Source organism: Rattus norvegicus, chromosome X (assembly GCF_036323735.1).
Source record: "Rattus norvegicus strain BN/NHsdMcwi chromosome X, GRCr8, whole genome shotgun sequence".
In the NCBI taxonomy this organism is placed as follows: Eukaryota; Metazoa; Chordata; class Mammalia; order Rodentia; family Muridae; genus Rattus; species Rattus norvegicus.
This window is the reverse complement of record NC_086039.1, coordinates 74,381,562-74,400,107: the sequence shown is the minus strand read 5'-3', so window position 1 is coordinate 74,400,107 and position 18,546 is coordinate 74,381,562. Positions and strand designations below refer to the sequence as shown.

Here is an 18,546-nt window from a genome sequence, read left to right as displayed (position 1 = left end):
TAGAAGTAGAGAGAAGACAGGAATCGAGGAGCAGTCTGGTGAGGGATCCTTCTGGTTTTAGTCTGTACCCAGAGCTGACCCTGTGCCACAGCTCTAGGTACCCAAATCCTGCCTGGAGAGAGCTGGTCTCCCAGAAGTGCTGACATACAGACTTACAGGCGGGTCAAGCCACTGTTAGAGATAACAAGACCAGCTAATACCAGAGAGAAGCAGATGGCGAGAGGCAAGTGAAAGAAACTAAGCAACAGAAACCAAAGCCACTTGGCATCTTCAGAACCCAGTTCTACCACCACAGCAAGTCCTGGATACAGCAACACACCTGAAAAAGCAAGATTCTGATTTAAAATCACATCTAATGCTGATGCTAGAGAACTTTAAGAAGGACATAAATAGCTCCCTTAAAGAAATACAGGGCAATACAGGTAAACAGGTAGAAGACTTTAAAGGGGAAACACAAAATTTCCTTAAAGAATTACAGGAAAATACAACCAAACAGGTGAAGGAATTGAACAAAACCATCCAGGATCTAAAAATGAAAATAGAAACAATAAAGACATCACAAAGGGAGACAACCCTGGAGATAGAAAACCTAGGAAAGAGATCAGGAGTCATAGATGCAAGCATCACCAACACAATACAAGAGATAGAAAAGATTATCTTAGGGGAAGAAGATACTATAGAAAACATTGACACAACAACCAAAGAAAATGCAAAATGGAAAAATCTCCTAACCCCCAACATCCAGGAAATTCAGGACACAATGAGAAGATCAAACCTAAGGACAATAGATATAGAAGAGAGTGAAGATTCCCAACTTAAAGGGCCAGTAAATATCTTCAAAAATTATAGAAAGAAAACTTACCAAACCTAAAGAAAGAGATGTCCATAAGCATACCGAACTCCAAATAGATTAGATGAGAAAAGAAATTCCTCCTGTCTAAAAGATGCTCTGACATATAATGAGGACACATGTTCCACTATGTTCATAGAAGCCTTATTTATAATAGCCAGAAGCTGGAAAGAACCATATGTCCTTCAAGAGAGGAATGGATACAGAAAATGTGGTACATCTACACAATGGAGTACTACTCAGCTATTAAAAACAATGACTACATGAAAATCTTAGGCAAATGGATGGAACTAGAAAATATCATCCTGAGTGAGATAACCCAGTCACAAAAGAACACACATGGTATGAACTCACTGACTTATTGGAGGATATTAACCCAAAAGCGTGGAATACATTGGATAACATTCACAGACCATATGAAGCTCAAGAAGGAAGACCAAAATGTGGATACATCAGTCATTCTTAGAAGGGGAAACAAAATACTCACGGAGGAAGTACAGGGACAGAGTGGATCATGACTGAAGGAAAGGTCATTCAGAGACTGCCCCACCTGGGGATCCATCCCATACGCAGCCACCAAACCTACTCATTATTGCTGATGCCAAGAAGTACTTGCTGACAGCAGCCTGATGGATGTCTCCTGAGAGGCTCTGCCAGAGCCTTACTGATACAGATGAGAATGCTTGCAGCTAATCATAGGAGTGAGCAGAGGATCCCAATGGAGAAGTTAGAGAAAGGACTGAAGAAGCTGAAGGGGTTTGCAACACTATAGGAAGAACAACAATATCAGCTAACCAGAACTCCCCCACAACCCCAGCCGAGGTCCAGGTATTAAACTACCAACCAATGAGTACACATGGAGGGACCCATGGCTACAACCACATATGTAGCAAAGGATGGTATTGTCCAGCATCAATAGGAGAAGAAGCCCCTGGTCCTGTAAAGGCTCGTTTCTCCAGAGTAGGAGAATGACAGGGCATTGAGGTTGGAGTGGGTGGGTGGGAGTGGGAGCATCTTCATAAAAGCAGGGGGAGGGGGAAGGTGGGATGGGGAGGGGGTAAAGGGGATAACATTTGAAATATGAATACATAAAATAGCCAATAAAAAAGAAATTTTTCCTAGTATTTTTTCCTGTTGCCATGATTAAATATCCTGACTAAAGAAACTTATGGGAAAGGGAATTTAACTCACAGTTCTAGGCTACAGTCTATCATAGCAGAGAAATCAAGGCATTAAGTATTAGAAACGGTTCCCTTCCTCTGTCTGCTTCTTACTACTATTTTATCCCCATTCTAAGTGAGAGTCAAGCTCCCTCGTTTGGTCCTTCCTTCTTGTTTAGCTTCTTTGGGTCTGTGGAGTGTAGCCTGTACTTTATGGCTAATATCCACTTATGCGTGAGTACATGTGATTCATGTCTTTTTAGGTCTGGGTTACCTAACTCAGGAAATTCAAGCACACCAAATGCAGCAGAGACCAAGGGAATGGCCAGCCAATAACTGGCCCAACTTGAGACCCATCCCATGGCCAAGCACCAATCCCTGACACTATTAATGATACTCTATTATGCTTGCAGACAGGAGTCTAGCATGGCTGTCCTCTGAGAGACTTCACCCAGTAGCTGACTCAGACAGATGCAGACACCCATAACCAAACACTGGATGAAGCTTGAGGACACTTATGGAAGAATAGGAGGAAGGATTGCAGCCCCCAGGGGGATAGGAATTCCACAGGAAGACCAACAGAATCAACTAACCTGGACCCTTGTGGCTCTCAGAGACTGAACCACCAACCAAAGAACATACACTGGCTGGACATAGACTTCCCTGCACAGCTTGGTTGTCATGTGGGTCCTGAACAACTGAAGGCTATCCCAAATCTGTTGCCTGTCTGTGGGATATGCTCTTCTAGCTGGGATGCCTTGTTATGCCTCTGTAGAAAAAGAAGTGAGGAGCCTCAAAGAGACTTAAGTGCCAGTGTAGATGGGGGATACCCAGGAGGGCCTCCATATACTCAAAGGAGAAGGGAAGAAGGAATGAGGGAAGGATTGTGGGAGGGGGCAGTGATCAGGATGTAAAGTGAATAAGTAAACATTGAAATTAAATTAAAAAAACAGAAACAGCTAATCACATTACACATGCATACTCAACTTGCTCTGTCCACTCATGTGCAGTCCAGGGTCTCCTACCAATGGGCTGGTCTCACGCACAATTAGGATGAGCATTCCCACATCAATTAACACAGTGAAGAGAATGTCCCACAGGTAGGCCCATCTTCCAGGTGATTCTAGGTTCTGTTAGGCTGAAAGTTAACAACTTTTACGAGTCCATATCTTGTCAACTTGACACTCAAATGTACTACTTTGAAGCCGTAACTTTCTTTCTTTCTTTTTCTTTTTGCTTTTTTTATTCCTTTATTACTATGAATGGCATTTTCTTTTTTAAAATTTTTATTAGATATATTTCTTTACATACATTTCAAATGTTATTCCCCTTCCCAGTTTCCTGTCCTTAAGCCTCCCTCCCCTCCCCCTCCCCCATACAGGCATTCTCCCCATACCTCCCCCTTACTGCCTCCCCATATTCCCCTGCAATGGGGGTCCAACCTTGATAGACCAAGGGCTTCCCTTTCCACTGGTGCCCCAACAAGGCTATTCTTTGCTACATATGCAGTTGGAGCCCTGGGTCAATCCCTGTATAGTCTATCTGTAGTCCCTGGAAGCTCTGGTTGGTTGGCATTGTTGTTTTTATGGGGTTGCAAGCTCCTTCAACTCTTCCAATCCTTCCTCTAATTTCCCCCAAGGGGGTCCTGTTCTCAGTTCAGTGGTTTGCTGTTAGCATTGACATCTGTATCGGCCGTGCTCTGGATGTGTCACTCAGGAAAGATCTATATCTGGTCCCTTTCAGCATGCATTTTTTAGCTTCATCAATCTTACCTAGTTTTGGTGGATATATATATATATATATATATATATATATATATATATATATATATATATATGTGTGTGTGTGTGTGTGTGTGTGTGTGTGTGTGTATGGGCCCCATGTGTGTCAGGCTCTGAATGGCCATTCCTTGAGTTGCTGCTCTAAACTTTGCTTCCATATCCCCTCCTATGGATAATTTTCCCCTTTTAAGAAGGAGTGGGAGCATCCACATTTTAGTCATTCTTCTTCTGGAGCTGCCTGTGGTCTGTGGATTGCATCTTGAGTAATTCGAGCTTTTTGGCTAATATCCACTTATCAATGAGTGCATACCAAGTATGTTTTTGTGACTGAGTTACCTCACTCAGGATGATATTTTCGAGTTCATTCCATTTGCCTATGTATCTCATGAAGTCATTGTTTTTTTTTTTGTTTTTTTGTTTTTTTGTTTTTTTTTTTTTCTGGAGCTGGGGACCGAACCCAGGGCCTTGCGTTTGCTAGGCAAGCGCTCTACCACTGAGCTAAATCCCCAACCCCAAAGTCATTGTTTTTGATAGATGAGTAATATTCCATTGTGTAGATGTACCACATTTTTTGAATCCATTCTTCTGTTGAAGGGTATCTGGATTCTTTCCAGCTTCTGGCTATTATAAATAATGCTGCTATGAACATAGTGGAACATGTGTCTTTGCTGTATGTTGGAGCATCTTTTGGGTATATGCCCAAGAGAGGTATAGATGGGTCCTCAGGTAGTGCAATGTCCAATTTTCTGAGGAACCTCCAGACTGATTTCCAGAATGGTTGTACCAGTCTGCAATCCCACCAACAATGGAGGAGTGTTCCTCTTTCTCTACATCCTCGCCAGCATCTGCCGTCACCTGAGTTTTGATCTTAGCCATTCTGACTGGTGTGAGGTGGAATCTCAGGGTTGTTTTGACTTGCATTTCCATTATGACTAAAGATGTTGAACATTTCTTTAGGTACTTTTTGGCCATTCAATAATCCTCAGCTGAGAATGTTTTGTTTAGTTCTGTACCCCATTTTTAATAGGGTTATTTGGCTCTCTGGAGTCTAACTTCTTGAGTTCTTTGTATATTTTGGATATTAGCCTTCTATCAGATGTAGGATTGGTAAAGATCTTTTCCCAATCTGTTGGTTGCCATTTTGTCCTAATGACAGTGTCTTTTGCCTTACAGAAGCTTTGCAGTTTTATGAGGTCCTATTTGTCGATTCTTTTTTTTTTTTTTTTTTCGGAGCTGGGGACCGAACCCAGGGCCTTGCGCTCGCTAGGCAAGCGCTCTACCACTGAGCTAAATCCCCAACCCCCATTTGTCGATTCTTGATCTTAGAGCATAAGCCATTGGTGTTTTGTTCAGGAAATTTTCCCCAATGCCCATGTGTTTGAGACTCTTTCCCACTTTTACTTCTATTTGAGTGTATCTGGTTTGATATGGAGGTCCTTGATCCACTATGCAATTCCCTCTTGGGTCTAGACTGTGGGCAGAGGATAGTCTCCTCTGAGTTCTCAGGAGTGTCCACACTTCTGAGGTTCCAGCTCTCCCCCCTCCCCCCGGGATTTGGGTACAGGGAGCTGTTTGGCTGGTTCAGTTCCGTCCTGGGTGCACACCAGAACCGTGGGTACCACCGGCCGTCTGTTCCTATATCCCTCTGTCCAGAGGCACTGTGCAGTTTCCCCTTGGACCAGGGATGTGGGCCGAGGTGTGCAGAGGTGGCAGTTTGTCCTGTGGCCTCGGGATGTCTGCACTCCTGGGTGTTCAGCTCTCTTCCCCACGGGATTTGGGTGCAGTGAACTGTGGGATAGTATTCGTTCACTTCCGGGCAGAGCCAGAAACAGGAAGTTCCCTGACCCAGAGAACTTCTGCCTCTGTGTATTCTGAATCCACCAGGCAGGTCACTTGGTATCAGAAAAGTTGGTCTTACCTCTGCTCTCAGGTGTGTTGGTACTTCTGGAGATGGTCTTCCAGCTCTAGGTGTGGACTGGAATCAAAAGGTCCTGCCCCTGATTGCTCCTAGGTTCTTGCACCCAGAGGGCACAGTTGGCACTATGAGATTCCCTCTTCGGTCTGGACTGTGGGCAGAGGGTATTCTCCTCTGACTTCTCAGGAATATCCACACTTCTGAGGGTCCAGCTCTCTCCCCCATATGATTTGGGTGCAGAGAGCTGTTTGGCCGGATCAATTTGGTCTTGGGCGCAGACCAGAACCACAGGTACTAGCGGCCGACCTTTCCTATATCCCTCTGTCCATAGGTACTGTGCAGTTTCCTTTGGACCAGGGATGTGGGCCGAGGTGTGCAGAGGTGGCAGTCTGTCCTGCGGTCTCAGGATGTCTACACTCCTGGGTGTTCAGCTCTCTTCCCCACGGGATTTGGGTGCAGGGAGTTATGGGATGGCATCAGTTCCAAGCCATAACTTTCTACTTCTTGCTCTATAAGCCCACGGCCACGTTATACTCTAAAATTCATTTATTCTAACTTCAAAAGTGCTCGTAGTCTTTAACAATTCCAAAATCTTAAAGTCTAAAGTCTCCTGACTATGAATTCTAACAAAATTCAAAAAAAGATACATACATGTACCAAATAATGTCTCATAGTAAACAGTCTTATTTCAAAGTGGAAGAACTGTGAGATAAAAAGAAGTGGTCATACCAAGTCAAAATCCTAAACCAGCTGGGCAAACATTACATTTCAAGTCCATGTCTGACATCAGGGACTTGTTAAGTAAACCAACTGTGTCCCAAGGGGCTTGGCAGCCTCCCCTGCTCCATACTTTGTGCCTTTCTCTGCAGGCATCCCACAGTCTTGGCATCTTCATTTTCCTGGGGTTTCTACTGAGATTTGGGCTTCACCTTCACAATTGCACGCAATGGCCTCTCAGGGCCTACTTATAGGCATTCTGTCCCTACTACATGTTCCCTGGCCCCAGTTGCTTTCCATGGCCCCCCAAATCATGCACTATTCATGTCTTCAAATTTACTACTACATGAATAATGCTGCCTATCTCTGCTGCCATCTTGGGATAAAACTTATTTCCCATTACCCAGACCGCAGCTCTGTCACCTCCTGTATGGATAGAAACAGTGGTGCTGTTCTCTAAGAACAGTTCTTTTCTCAGAACTAGACTAAATGTGCTCCTGTGTTGAAATTTCTTCTGCCAAATAAATTAGTCCACTATCTTTAAATTCAGCCTCACACAGGTTCTCAGAACACAGAATGAAAACACATTCTTGGCGAAAATATCACACAGATGGTCCCTGGAATTATCAGGAGCTAGAAGCAGATAATAAAGTCCCTGACCCCAGTGCCAAAGAGTTCATGAACCAGAGTTCTACTGTCTGTGTTTTTCCAGTATTCTTCTCTCTCAAGTTTTCACAAGAATGGCACATTAAGCTCTGCTCCAGCATGCAATGACATTTTTAGCCCTGTACCAAACTCTTTACTGTACCAGATACAAAACAGTTCCAAAGGCACAAAACCCACACAGTCAGGTTTGATAGCAGCAGCCGTGAGATATTAGTGGCTCAGCCCAGTTAGCCCAACATGGTGTCTAGGTGCCTCCCCTCAGTTTCAGTCACGCTAGCATTAAAGCTTTTAGGAAAAGGTACTGGCATAGGAAATAATAAACAAACAGGCATCAGAACTCTCTTCTGACATCCCTGACCTCCAGCAAGGACACTCTTGAAACTGATGCTTTGGGGTGGGGGTATCTCTCCTTTGCTTGACCAGCTTCTGTCTCTTGTTCATGTCATTCATTATTTTATATCCCCTCTTTCTTTTGTCATTCATTTTTCTTTTTATTCTTTAAAAGATCTTCACATTTTTATAAGTTTTGCAGTAATTCTCAAATTTTAACTGCATAAAAATCACCTGGAAAGCTGAATGTAGTAGCATACATCTTCCATCTCGGCTCTTGGGAGGCAGTGGCAGGTAGATCTCTATGAGGTCAAGGCTATCCTGGTCTACACAGAGAGTTCCTGGGCAGCTAGGGCTACATAGTGAAACCCTGTCTCAAAAAACAATAACAACTAAACAAACAAAGAAAATCACCTGGAAATTTTCTCAATTGCAGATACATATTCAGCAAGTTTGGTCTGGGAATGTGCACTTCTAACTCATTCCACAATCCTTTTGGATGAAAGACCACACTTTAACTTTTTAGTTTATTAATGCTTTAATATTAATATATTAACTTGCTAGTGCTTTCATATATTTGAGTTTGAAGTAGCAATTAATATTCAATGTTGTGTCTCACATTATCCAAGAATAGCTTCCACACTCCTTTGTCTCTCCCATCTGTTCACATCGTTTCTCATATTCTCAGTCTATCTGCAGCTGACAGTGTCATGATCTGATTATCAAATACCTAAAATTTTTGAGTATTTTTACTAGTTTGTTGCAAGTTTTGTACAATGTGTTTTAATCATAATCATCATCTTTCCTTCAACTCTTCCCAGATTCATGTCTTTCCCTACACACACAGTTTTGTGTCTCCATTTTAAAACAATCTTTAAGATAAACTTTTGCTGCCCAACTATTCCTGGAGGCATGATCTTCCACTGGAATGTGGGTGCTTTACCAGGAGCTACAGTCTTAGAGAAAACTATCTCTCCCTCTATCAGCAAGTTAACATACTAAGAGTCTTCAACTGGGGGTATGATGTCATTTATGCCCAACTCCCATGTAAATGGGATACAATTACTCAATGGAATATCATTCAACTGTTAAGAAAAATTAAATTATGAAATTTACAAGTAAGTGTATGGAGTTAGAAACAATCATCCTGAATGACATAACCCAGACACATAAAGGTAAAGATCTCAGGTTTACTTTCATTTCTGATGGCTGCATTAAATATGTGTTCCATTTGGATACTCACAGAGACCAGGGATTTAGTAAGGGATCATAAGGGAGAAGAGTCATCAAGGGAGGAGACATAGAACACAGTAATATAAAAGGCTAAAGGAGAATAGTGGAACAAGAATGCCTACATCTGGGTGGTAAATAGTAGGGAAGAGGAGTAGGTAAAGGGGAGGGATAACTAACACAAAAGGCCCTTTTAAAAAGCCATACAGAAACCAACTACTGCAAATCTTTATAAAATATATACACATGAAAATGTGTTTTAATAGAGTTGCTCTATGACATCAAATAATACCCTAATTAGACACCCCATGCTAGCAAATTGAAACCTCACCAGGAATGAATGACTTCTTTTTGAGCTGTCAACCAACAAGGTCATGTAGACCCCCAAATATTAAGGCTATTGTCAGTTCTCCCTGCTGCCTACTAGAAATTGAGGTTAAGACCACGTTACTGAAACATACTTGAATTATATATGGAAACATCAAGCTGGTACTCCCCTGCAAGCTACAACCATGACTAGCCTAACAGATAGATTCACTTGTGCAACAGTGGCATGAATGCTAATGGATCAAGGAGCCACTTCCTGAGTGGCTCAAGGTCGCAAGTCCATGAAATGAAACACAAATCTGGCACTACAGAAAGGACCAAGAACCTGTGCTAGATAGGTCACAGGGCCCAGGGAAGAACTATTATTCTACTAATTGCACATAGTATTAAAACTATTCCTTAGTTAAGTGGTGGTGGCACATGCCTTTAATCTCAGCACACAAGCGGCAGATCTCTGTGAGTTGAAGGCCAGCCTGGTCTACAGAGAGAAGTTTTCCAGGACAGTTGGGGTTACACAGAGAAAACCTATCTCAAAAAACAAAAACAAAAACAAACAAAAACTACTACTAATGACTTATTTCTATATCCACAGATTAAAGTGTTTCTCAACTCTCATCGGAGAAGCTTCTTCTTGTAATAGATGGCAGTTAATACAGCTGGTTAGTATATAGAGCATGAACATATACCTAGTTGTACTTGACACCTACTGTTACTTCTTTTAAGATTTGTCACTAATGTGCTCGCTTCGGCAGCACATATACTAAAATTGGAACGATACAGAGAAGATTAGCATGGCCCCTGCGCAAGGATGACACGCAAATTCATGAAGCATTCCATATTTTTTCATCCTGAGTGAGGTAACCCAATCACAGAAAAACACACATGGTATGCACTCATTGATAAGTGGCTATTAGCCCAAATGCTTGAATTACCCTAGATGCATAGAACACATGAAACTCAAGACGGATGATCAAAATGTGAATGCTTCACTCCTTCTTTAAAAGGGGGAACAAGAATACCCTTGGCAGGGAATAGAGAGGCAAAGATTAAAACAGACACAGAAGGAACACCCATTCAGAGCCTGCCCCACATGTGGCCCATACATATACAGCCACCCAATTAGACAAGATGGATGAAGCAAAGAAGTGCAGGCCGACAGGAGCCAGATGTAGATCTCTCCTGAGAGACACAGCCAGAATACAGCAAATACAGAGGCGAATGCCAGCAGCAAACCACTGAACTGAGAACGGGACCCCTGTTGAAGGAATCAGAGAAAGAACTGGAAGAGCTTGAAGGGGCTCGAGACCCCATATGAACAACAATGCCAAGCAACTAGAGCTTCCAGGGACTAAGCCACTACCTAAAGACTATACATGGACTGACCCTGGACTCTGACCTCATAGGTAGCAATGAATATCCTAGTAAGATCACCACTGGAAGGGGAAGCCCTGGGTCCTGCTAAGACTGAACCCCCAGTGAACTAGATTGTTGGGGGGAGGGCGGCAAGGGGGGGAGGATGGGGAGGGGAACACCCATAAAGAAGGGGAAGGGGAGGGATTAGGGGGATGTTTGCCCGGAAACCGGGAAAGGGAATAACATTTGAAATGTAAATAAGAAATCCTCAAGTTAATAAAAAAAAAGATTTGTCACTAATTTATAATCTTTTGCCAGGCACCCCTTTTTATTAGTATAACATGTAAGTATTTAAAATTTCTCTAACCCACGAATAAGCAATTAAAACTTATAATAGGAGAGGCTCAAATTTTAAAAATACACACACACACACACACACACACACACACACACACACACACACACACACCAACATTAATTCAGTGGATAATGTCCTGCGAATGTTGTATAACTATAAATCTTCTGCTACTAAATTCTATTGTTACTAAGGCTATAAAATTAAATTAAATGAAATCAAGTGGACAAAAATAGCATTGCACCTCTTTGCAACAGTGGGATTGTCTTCATGTTCTCTGCTCTCTAACATAAAATGGTTTCACCTGCAGAGTCACATCCGATCAATTAGCCCTACCCCAACTCCATTTTTCCCATCAGTGTAGCACAGTGTTGCCCGATTTCTCATTACATAAACTTATTACTGCCAAAAGTCTGAATCCCCACATTTCTCTCAACCACAGGTTAGAAAATTTCCTCCTTCAGGTCACTAACCTTTGAATTATTGTCTTGCACTCCAATCTTCAAATTTGATAAACTAGATAACATAAACACTTTACCTCCACCATAATTGTTCTGGACTTTGTGTTTGATCTGAATACTTTGGGTGCTACAATAAACAAAATATAAGTTAAGTAGCCTGTTTTTCATCACATTTCATTGATTGGTACTGAAGGAAACAGATAAAACATATTTGAGAATCTGGCTAGAAGATAAAATAATCCAGGCTTAAGGAACAGGGAAAACTTTGTGGAGGACATAATATTCAAACTTCAAAAGGGGGCCCTGGACAAAACTGTGAAAGTTGGAAATCCCCAAAAAGGCCATTTTTCCATAGAATAAATAGCTGAACTATGACACAGAGGCAAGGAGATGGATTGTGTATAGGAGGTCCTCTACATTCAGTCCTGAAAGGTGAATTTAGAGAACAAAGAGGCTATATCCTACATCAGGCCCAGGGGCTCAGAGCTGTTTTACCAGCACTTGGGAAGTTAAGAGAGGATGATTAGGAGTTTCAAGCCAGTCTGGGATGCTGTCTTAAAAAGGAGGTTGGGGGAAGAGATATTCTGGAGAATTTTTTTCCTTTTCTTTTTTCACGAGATATTTTTTATTCACATTTCAAATGTTATCCCCTTTCCTGGTTCCCATCTGTGGACACCCTATCCCATCTCCCCGAACCCCTTCTTCTATGAGAGTGTTCGCACACACAACCACCCACCCCTTCCTGCCTCCACCCCCCTGACACTGGGGAGTCCAGCCTTGACAGGACCAAGGGCTTCTCTATACATTTGTGCCCAACAAGACCATCCTCTGCTACATATGAGGCTGGAGCCATGGATCTGTCGTTGTGTACTCTCTGGATGGTGGTTTAACCCCTGGGAGCTCTGGTTGGTTGGTTTTGTTCTTATGGGGTTGCAAACCCTTAAGCTCCTTCGATTCTTTCTCTAACTCCTCTATTGGGGACCACACCCTCAGTTCAATGGTTGGCTGCAAGAATCTGCCTCTGTATTTGTCATGCTCTGGCAGAACTTCTCAGGAGACAGCTATATAAGGCTCCTGTCAGCATGTACTTCTTGGCATCAGTAATATTGCCTGGGTTTGGTGAGTATATATATATATACTGGATCCCCAGGTTGGGCAGGCTCTGAATGGCCAGTCCTTCAGTCTCTGCTCCAAATTTTGTCTCCATATTTCCTCCTATGAATATTTTTGTTTCCCCTTCTAAGCAGAATTGAAGCATCCATTCTTTGGTCATCCTTCTTGAGTTTCATGTGGTCTGTGGATTGTATCTTGGGTAATCTGAGCTTTTGGGCTAATATCCACTTATCAGTGAGTGCATATCATGTGTGTTTTTCTGTGATTGGGTTACCTCACTAAGGATGATATTTTCTAGTTCAATCCATTTGCATATGAATTTCATGTAGTCATTATTTTTGATAGCTGAGTAGTACTCCATTGTGTAACTATACTACATTTTCGGTATCCATTCCTCTGTTGAAGGGCATCTGGGTTCTTTCCAGCTTCTGGCTATTATAAATAAGGCTGCGATGAAAATAGTGGAACATGTGTCTTTGCTGTATGTTGGAGCATCTTTTGGGTATATGCCCAAGAGAGGTATAGATGGGTCCTCAGGTAGTGCAATGTCCAATTTTCTGAGGAACCTCCAGACTGATTTCCAGAATGGTTGTATCAGACTGCAATCCCACCAACAATGGAGGAGTGTTCCTCTTTCTCCACATCCTCGCCAGCATCTGCTGTTGCCGGAGTTTTTGATCTTAGCCATTCTGACTGGTGTGAGGTGGAATCTCAGGGTCGTTTTGATTTGCATTTCCCTTATGACTAAAGATGTTGAACATTTCTTTAGGTGCTTCTCAGCCATTCGGCATTCCTCAGCTGTGAATTCTTTGTTTAGCTCTGAGCCCCATTTTTTAATAGGGTTATTTGTCTCCCTGCGGTCTAACTTCTTGAGTTCTTTGTGTATTTTGGATATAAGCCCTCTATCAGTTGTAGGATTGGTAGAGATCTAGTTTCTTTTTGGAGTTGCTCGGAGCTCTGAGTTTTCCTCTTAGCCCTACTTTCATTGTGTCCCATAAATTTGGGTATGTTGTGCCTTCATTTTCATTAAATTCTAAGAAGTCTTTAATTTCTTTCTTCATTTCTTCCTTGACCAAGTTTTCATTGAGTAGAGCGTTGTTCAGCTTCCATATGCATGTGAACTTCCTGTGGTTTTTGTTATTATTGAAGACCAGCCTTAATCCGTGGTGATCTGACAGGATGCATGGGATTATTTCTATCTTCCTGTATCTGTTGAGGTCTGTTTTGTGACAGATTATCTGGTCAGTTTTGGAGAAGGTACCATGAGGTGCTGAGAAGAAGGTATATTCTTCTGTTTTGGATCAAATGCTCTATAGATATCTGTTAAATCCATTTGGTTCATAACTTCTCTTTGTTTCTCTGTGTCTCTGTTCAATTTTTCTTTCCATGATCTGTCTATTGATGAGTGTGGGGTGATGAAGTCTTCCACTACTATTGTGTGAGGTATAATGTGTGCTTTGAGTTTTAGAAAGGTTTCTTTTATGAATGTAGGTGCCCTTGCATTTGGAGCAATATTCAGGATTGAGAGTTTATCTTGGTGGATTTTTCCTTTAATGAAAATGAAGTGTCCTTCCTTACCTTTTTTGATAACTTTTGGTTGAAAGTCATTTTTATTCGATATTAGAATGGCTCCTCCAGCTTGTTTCTTGGGACCATTTGATTGGAAATTTTTTTCCAGCCTTTTACTCTGAGATAGCATCTGTCTTTGTCACTGAGGTGTTTTTCCTGTATGCAGCAAAATGTTGGGACCTCTTTACATAGCCAGTCTGTTAGTCTGTGTCTTTTTTTTGGGGGGAATTGAATCCATTGATGTCGAGACATACTAGGGACCAATGATTGTTGTTTCTTTTTAGTTTTGTTAGATTTGGAATTATGGGTTTTTTTTGGCTATCTTCTTTTAGGTTAATTGAAATTATATTACTTTCCTGCATTTTCAAGCGTATAGTTTCCCACCTCATGTTGGAATTTTCCATCTATTATCCTTTGTAAGACTTGATTTGTTGAAAGATATTGTCTAAATTTGGTTTTGTCATGGAATATCTTGGTTTCTCCATCTATGTTAATTGTGAGTTTTGCTTGATATAGTAGCCTGGTATTCATGTTCTCTTAGGGTCTGTATGGCTTCTTCCTAGGATCTTCTAGTTTTCATAGTCTCTGGTGAGAAGTCTGGTATAATTCTGATAGGTCTGCCTTTAGATGTTACTTGGCCTTTTCCTCTTACTGCTTTTAATATTCTTTCTTTGTTTTCTGCACCTGGTGTTTTGCCTATTATGTTAAGGTGGGAATTTCTTTTCTGGTCCAATCTACTTGGAAGTCTGTAGGCTTCTTGTATCTTTATGGGCATCTCTTAGGTTAGGGAAACTTTCTTCTATATTTTGTTGAAGATATTTACTGGCCCTTTAAGTTGGGAGTCTTCACTCTCTTCTATACCTATTATCCTTAGGTTTCATCTTCTCATTGTGTCCTGGATTTCCTGTATGTTTTGGATTAGGAGCTTTTTGCATTTTCTTTGATTGTTGTGTCAATTTTTTCTATGGTATCTTCTACTCCTGAGATTCTCTCTTCTATCTCTTGTACTCTGTTGGTGATGCTTGCATCTATGACCCCTGATCTCTTTTCTATCTTCAGGGTTGTCTCCCTTTGTGGGTTCTTTATTTCTTCTATTTCCATTTTATATCCTGGATGGTTTTGTTCAATTCCTTCACCTGTTTGGTTGTGTTTTCCTGTAATTATTTAAGGGATTTTTGTGTTTCCTCTTTATGGGCTTATAGGGTTTAACTGTGTTGCCTTGTCCTGTATTTCTTTTTTTCTTTTTTCTTTTTCTTTTTTTTTTTTTTTTTGGTTCTTTTTTTCGGAGCTGGGGACCGAACCCAGGGCCTTGTGCTTCCTAGGTAAGTGCTCTACCACTGAGCTAAATCCCCAGCCCTGACGTGTATTTCTTTAAGGGAATTATTTATGTCCATCTTAAAATTTTCTAACATTCTCATGAGATGTGATTTTAAATCAGAATCTTGCTTTTTCAGGTGTGTTGCTGTATACAGGACTTGCTGTGGTGGTAGCACTGGGTTCCGATGATGTCAAGTGGCCGTGGTTTCTGTTCCTTAGGTTCTTGCCCTTGCCTCTCACTTCTTCTTATCTCTGATATTAGCTGGTCTTTCTGTCTCTGACAGTGGCTTGACCCTCCTTTAAGCCTGTGTATTAGCAGTCTTGGAGGCTGGCTTTCTCCCAGTCGGCTCTGGGTACAGAGAGCTTTGCACAGGCTCAGCTTAGGGTGCAGGCAGAAACTGGAAGGATCCTATCCCAGAGTGCTCCTACGTTCTTGTGATCATAGGGCTCCAGGTGGGTTCCTCTTGGGCCAGGAATGTCAGCAGAAGTGGTGGTCTCCCCTATGCTCTCAGGATTGTCTGCACTTCTGAGAATCCAGCTCTCTTCCCAAGCGATGTGGGTACAGAGAGCTGTAGCACAGGGTCAGCTCTGGGCACAGGCAGAAACTTGAAGGGTCCTGTCCCAGACTACTCCTCAGTTCCTGTGCTGGGAGGCCTCCAAATGGGTCCCTCAGAGCAGAAGTGGTGGTCTTACCTGTGCTCTCAGGTGTGTCAGCACTCCTGGAAACCGGTTTCTCTAAGCAGGATCTGGGTACTATTCCAGCAAATTTTGTTTACCAATCTAAAGGGTTATAATATTTTGTAGAAAACAGGGACCCATTAGGAAAAAAAGTAATGAGGTAGAGGGAAGGCTCCAGCCACTTATGTAGCAGAGGATGCCCTTATTGGGCATCAATGAGAGGAGAGGCTCTTTCCCATGCAAGCGAGAAGAGGGAGTGGGTGGATGGGGGAACACTTTCATAGAGGCAGGGGGAGGGGGAAATGGATAGGAGGATTCCAGAGGGGAAATCGGGAAAGGAGATAACATTCCAAATGTAAGTAAAGAAATATCCAATAAGAAAAGAAAGAATAGTTTTTTTAAAAATGTTAGTATAAAAATTCTTAGAAACACACACACACACACACACACACACACTGAATTAACCAGAAATAAAGTCTATGCATGTCAACAAACATATATACTAAGAGCTATTCTGAAGCTCTGTAGCTTTACACTGGATTTTACACTTTTGCTATCGAATATATTTTTATTCATTTATCCATGTCCCAATTCCAATCTATGAAAATCCAGTACTAGCAAAAACAATTACCTTTATATCCTCTTCCTGTCTATCGCCTGCTGTGTTGGTTGATTTTGTCAACTTGACATAATTTTGATATATTTGGGCAGAAGAAATCTTTTTTAAAAAATTATCTTTAATCTTTTTTTTCACAGTCCATTTGTTATCTCCCTTCCAGTCTGCCCCCTCACAGTTACTCATCCCAGTCCTCCTCCCCCATCTACAAGAAGATGTCCCCACACCCACCCTACTACCTGGGGCCTCCCCACTCCCTGGGGCCTCCCCACTCCCTCAGGCCTCAAGTCTCTCAAGGGTTAGTGCTTCTTTCTCACTGAGGACAAACCAGTCAGTATATGTGTGGGGGCCTTCTATCAGCTGGTGTGTGCTGCTGGTGGTGGCTCAATGTCTGAGAGATATCAGGGGTTCATGTTATTTGAGAGTGCTGGTCTTCCTATGGGGTTGCCCTCCTCTTAGCTACTTCCAACTTTTTTTCTAATTCAAGCACAGGAGGCCCTACTTCTGTCCATTCATCTGGTATAAGTATCTGCATCTGTCAGCTGCCTGTTGGGCTTCTCGGAGGGCAGGATGCTAGGCTCCTGTCTGTAAGCACACTATAGTATATAGCGTCAGGCCTTGGAGCCTTCCCTTGAGCTAGATCCCAATTTGGGCCTGTCGGTGGACCTCCTTTCTTGCAGTCTCTTCTCTATTTTTGTCCATGCAGTTCTTTTAGACAGGAACAATTCTGGGTCAGAGTTTTTGACTGTGGGATGTCAACCCCATCCCTCCTTTATGCCCTGTCTTTTTACTGGAGGTGGGCTCTACGAATTCCTTCTCCCCACTGTTGGGCATTTCATCTAAGGTCCCTATTTGAGAAAATGCCTCCGTAAGATTGGCCTATAGGCAATTCTGTTGGGGTATTGTCTTGATTAATGATTAATATGGGAGAGCCCAGCCCACTCTGGGTTGTGACACTGTTGGGCAGGTGGTCAGGCTGGGTTGTTCATGAAATGACAGAGAGCAGTGGGGTACATGGCATGATTTGGAGGATAAATAGGGAAGGAGAAGGGTGTAATTATATTATTTCTCTTTCTCTTTCCCACTCCTTTATCACCCCCCCGTGTGAGTGTGTGTGTGTGTGTGTGTGTGTGTGTGTGTGTGTGTGTGTGTGTTTATAGTTTTAAAAGCATGCTGAAGAAACCATAGATAGTGCACCAGTAGGCAGCTTCCTCCATGGTCACTGCTCCAGTTTCTCCCCACCCCCACCCCTCTCGTAAGTTCATGTCCTGAATTTCCTTCATAGTTAACTGTAAGCTAAGCTAGCTTTTTCCCTCTGAGTGGCTTTTTGTCATAGTGTTTTATCACGGGAATACAAAACTAATTAAGATATTTGCATTCAGTGTCAACCTCTAACATTTAGCCTTTCTTGTTCTCATTTCTACATGGTATACTGTATCAATGAATGCATTGTGTATACAGAGAGAGAGAGAGAGAGAGAGAGAGAGAGAGAGAGAGAGAGAGAGAGAGAGATGCATACATGTGCACACACATGCGCACAGAAACACTGTCAGGATTCCATGTATGAGGGAATGAGGGGGTTGGATTTTTTTTCTTTCTTAGATTGTATGACCTTGCTTAATATTTTCTATGCTAAATTCATCAATTTTCCTGCAAATTTTGTGATTATGTTTTTCTTTAAAGTTGTATAACTTTCCTACAAATCAATTTTTCATTATCCATTCATCTGTTGATGGACATCTAGTTTTATTTTTAGCAGAGAATAAGAAAACTTATAATAATTTTCTCTGATATAAGATTTTTTGCTATATTGCCCAGGCTGGTCTGAAAATCCTAGTCTCCATAAAAATCAGTCTTCACAAAACTGGAGCTATATGCATGTCCTACTGCGACCAGCTAATAACTCTTCATTGGTAGAATTTGAGACAGTAGGGAAAGCAGTTTTGTCTACAGACTCTCTTGAGCACTGTCATATCTATAGCCATATTATGCATATAGGTAACAATGAGGAAAGGAATAAGAAGAGTACTAGCAATATTAATTAGCTTGTTGACAGCTTTTTGTACTCCTCAACTTTTTCTAGAAGTTTTGTAAGTATATAATTATGA

The 18,546-nt window shown here is 41.9% G+C and overlaps 1 non-coding gene across 1 annotated transcript; it reads left to right on the top strand.

Annotated features, from left to right (window-relative positions):
• The first annotated feature begins 9,712 nt into the window (after positions 1-9,712).
• Positions 9,713-9,819, top strand: LOC120099555 (U6 spliceosomal RNA). Its single transcript, XR_005498699.1, has one exon. It is a non-coding gene; the product is annotated as a U6 spliceosomal RNA (small nuclear RNA).
• Positions 9,820-18,546: the final 8,727 nt, after the last annotated feature.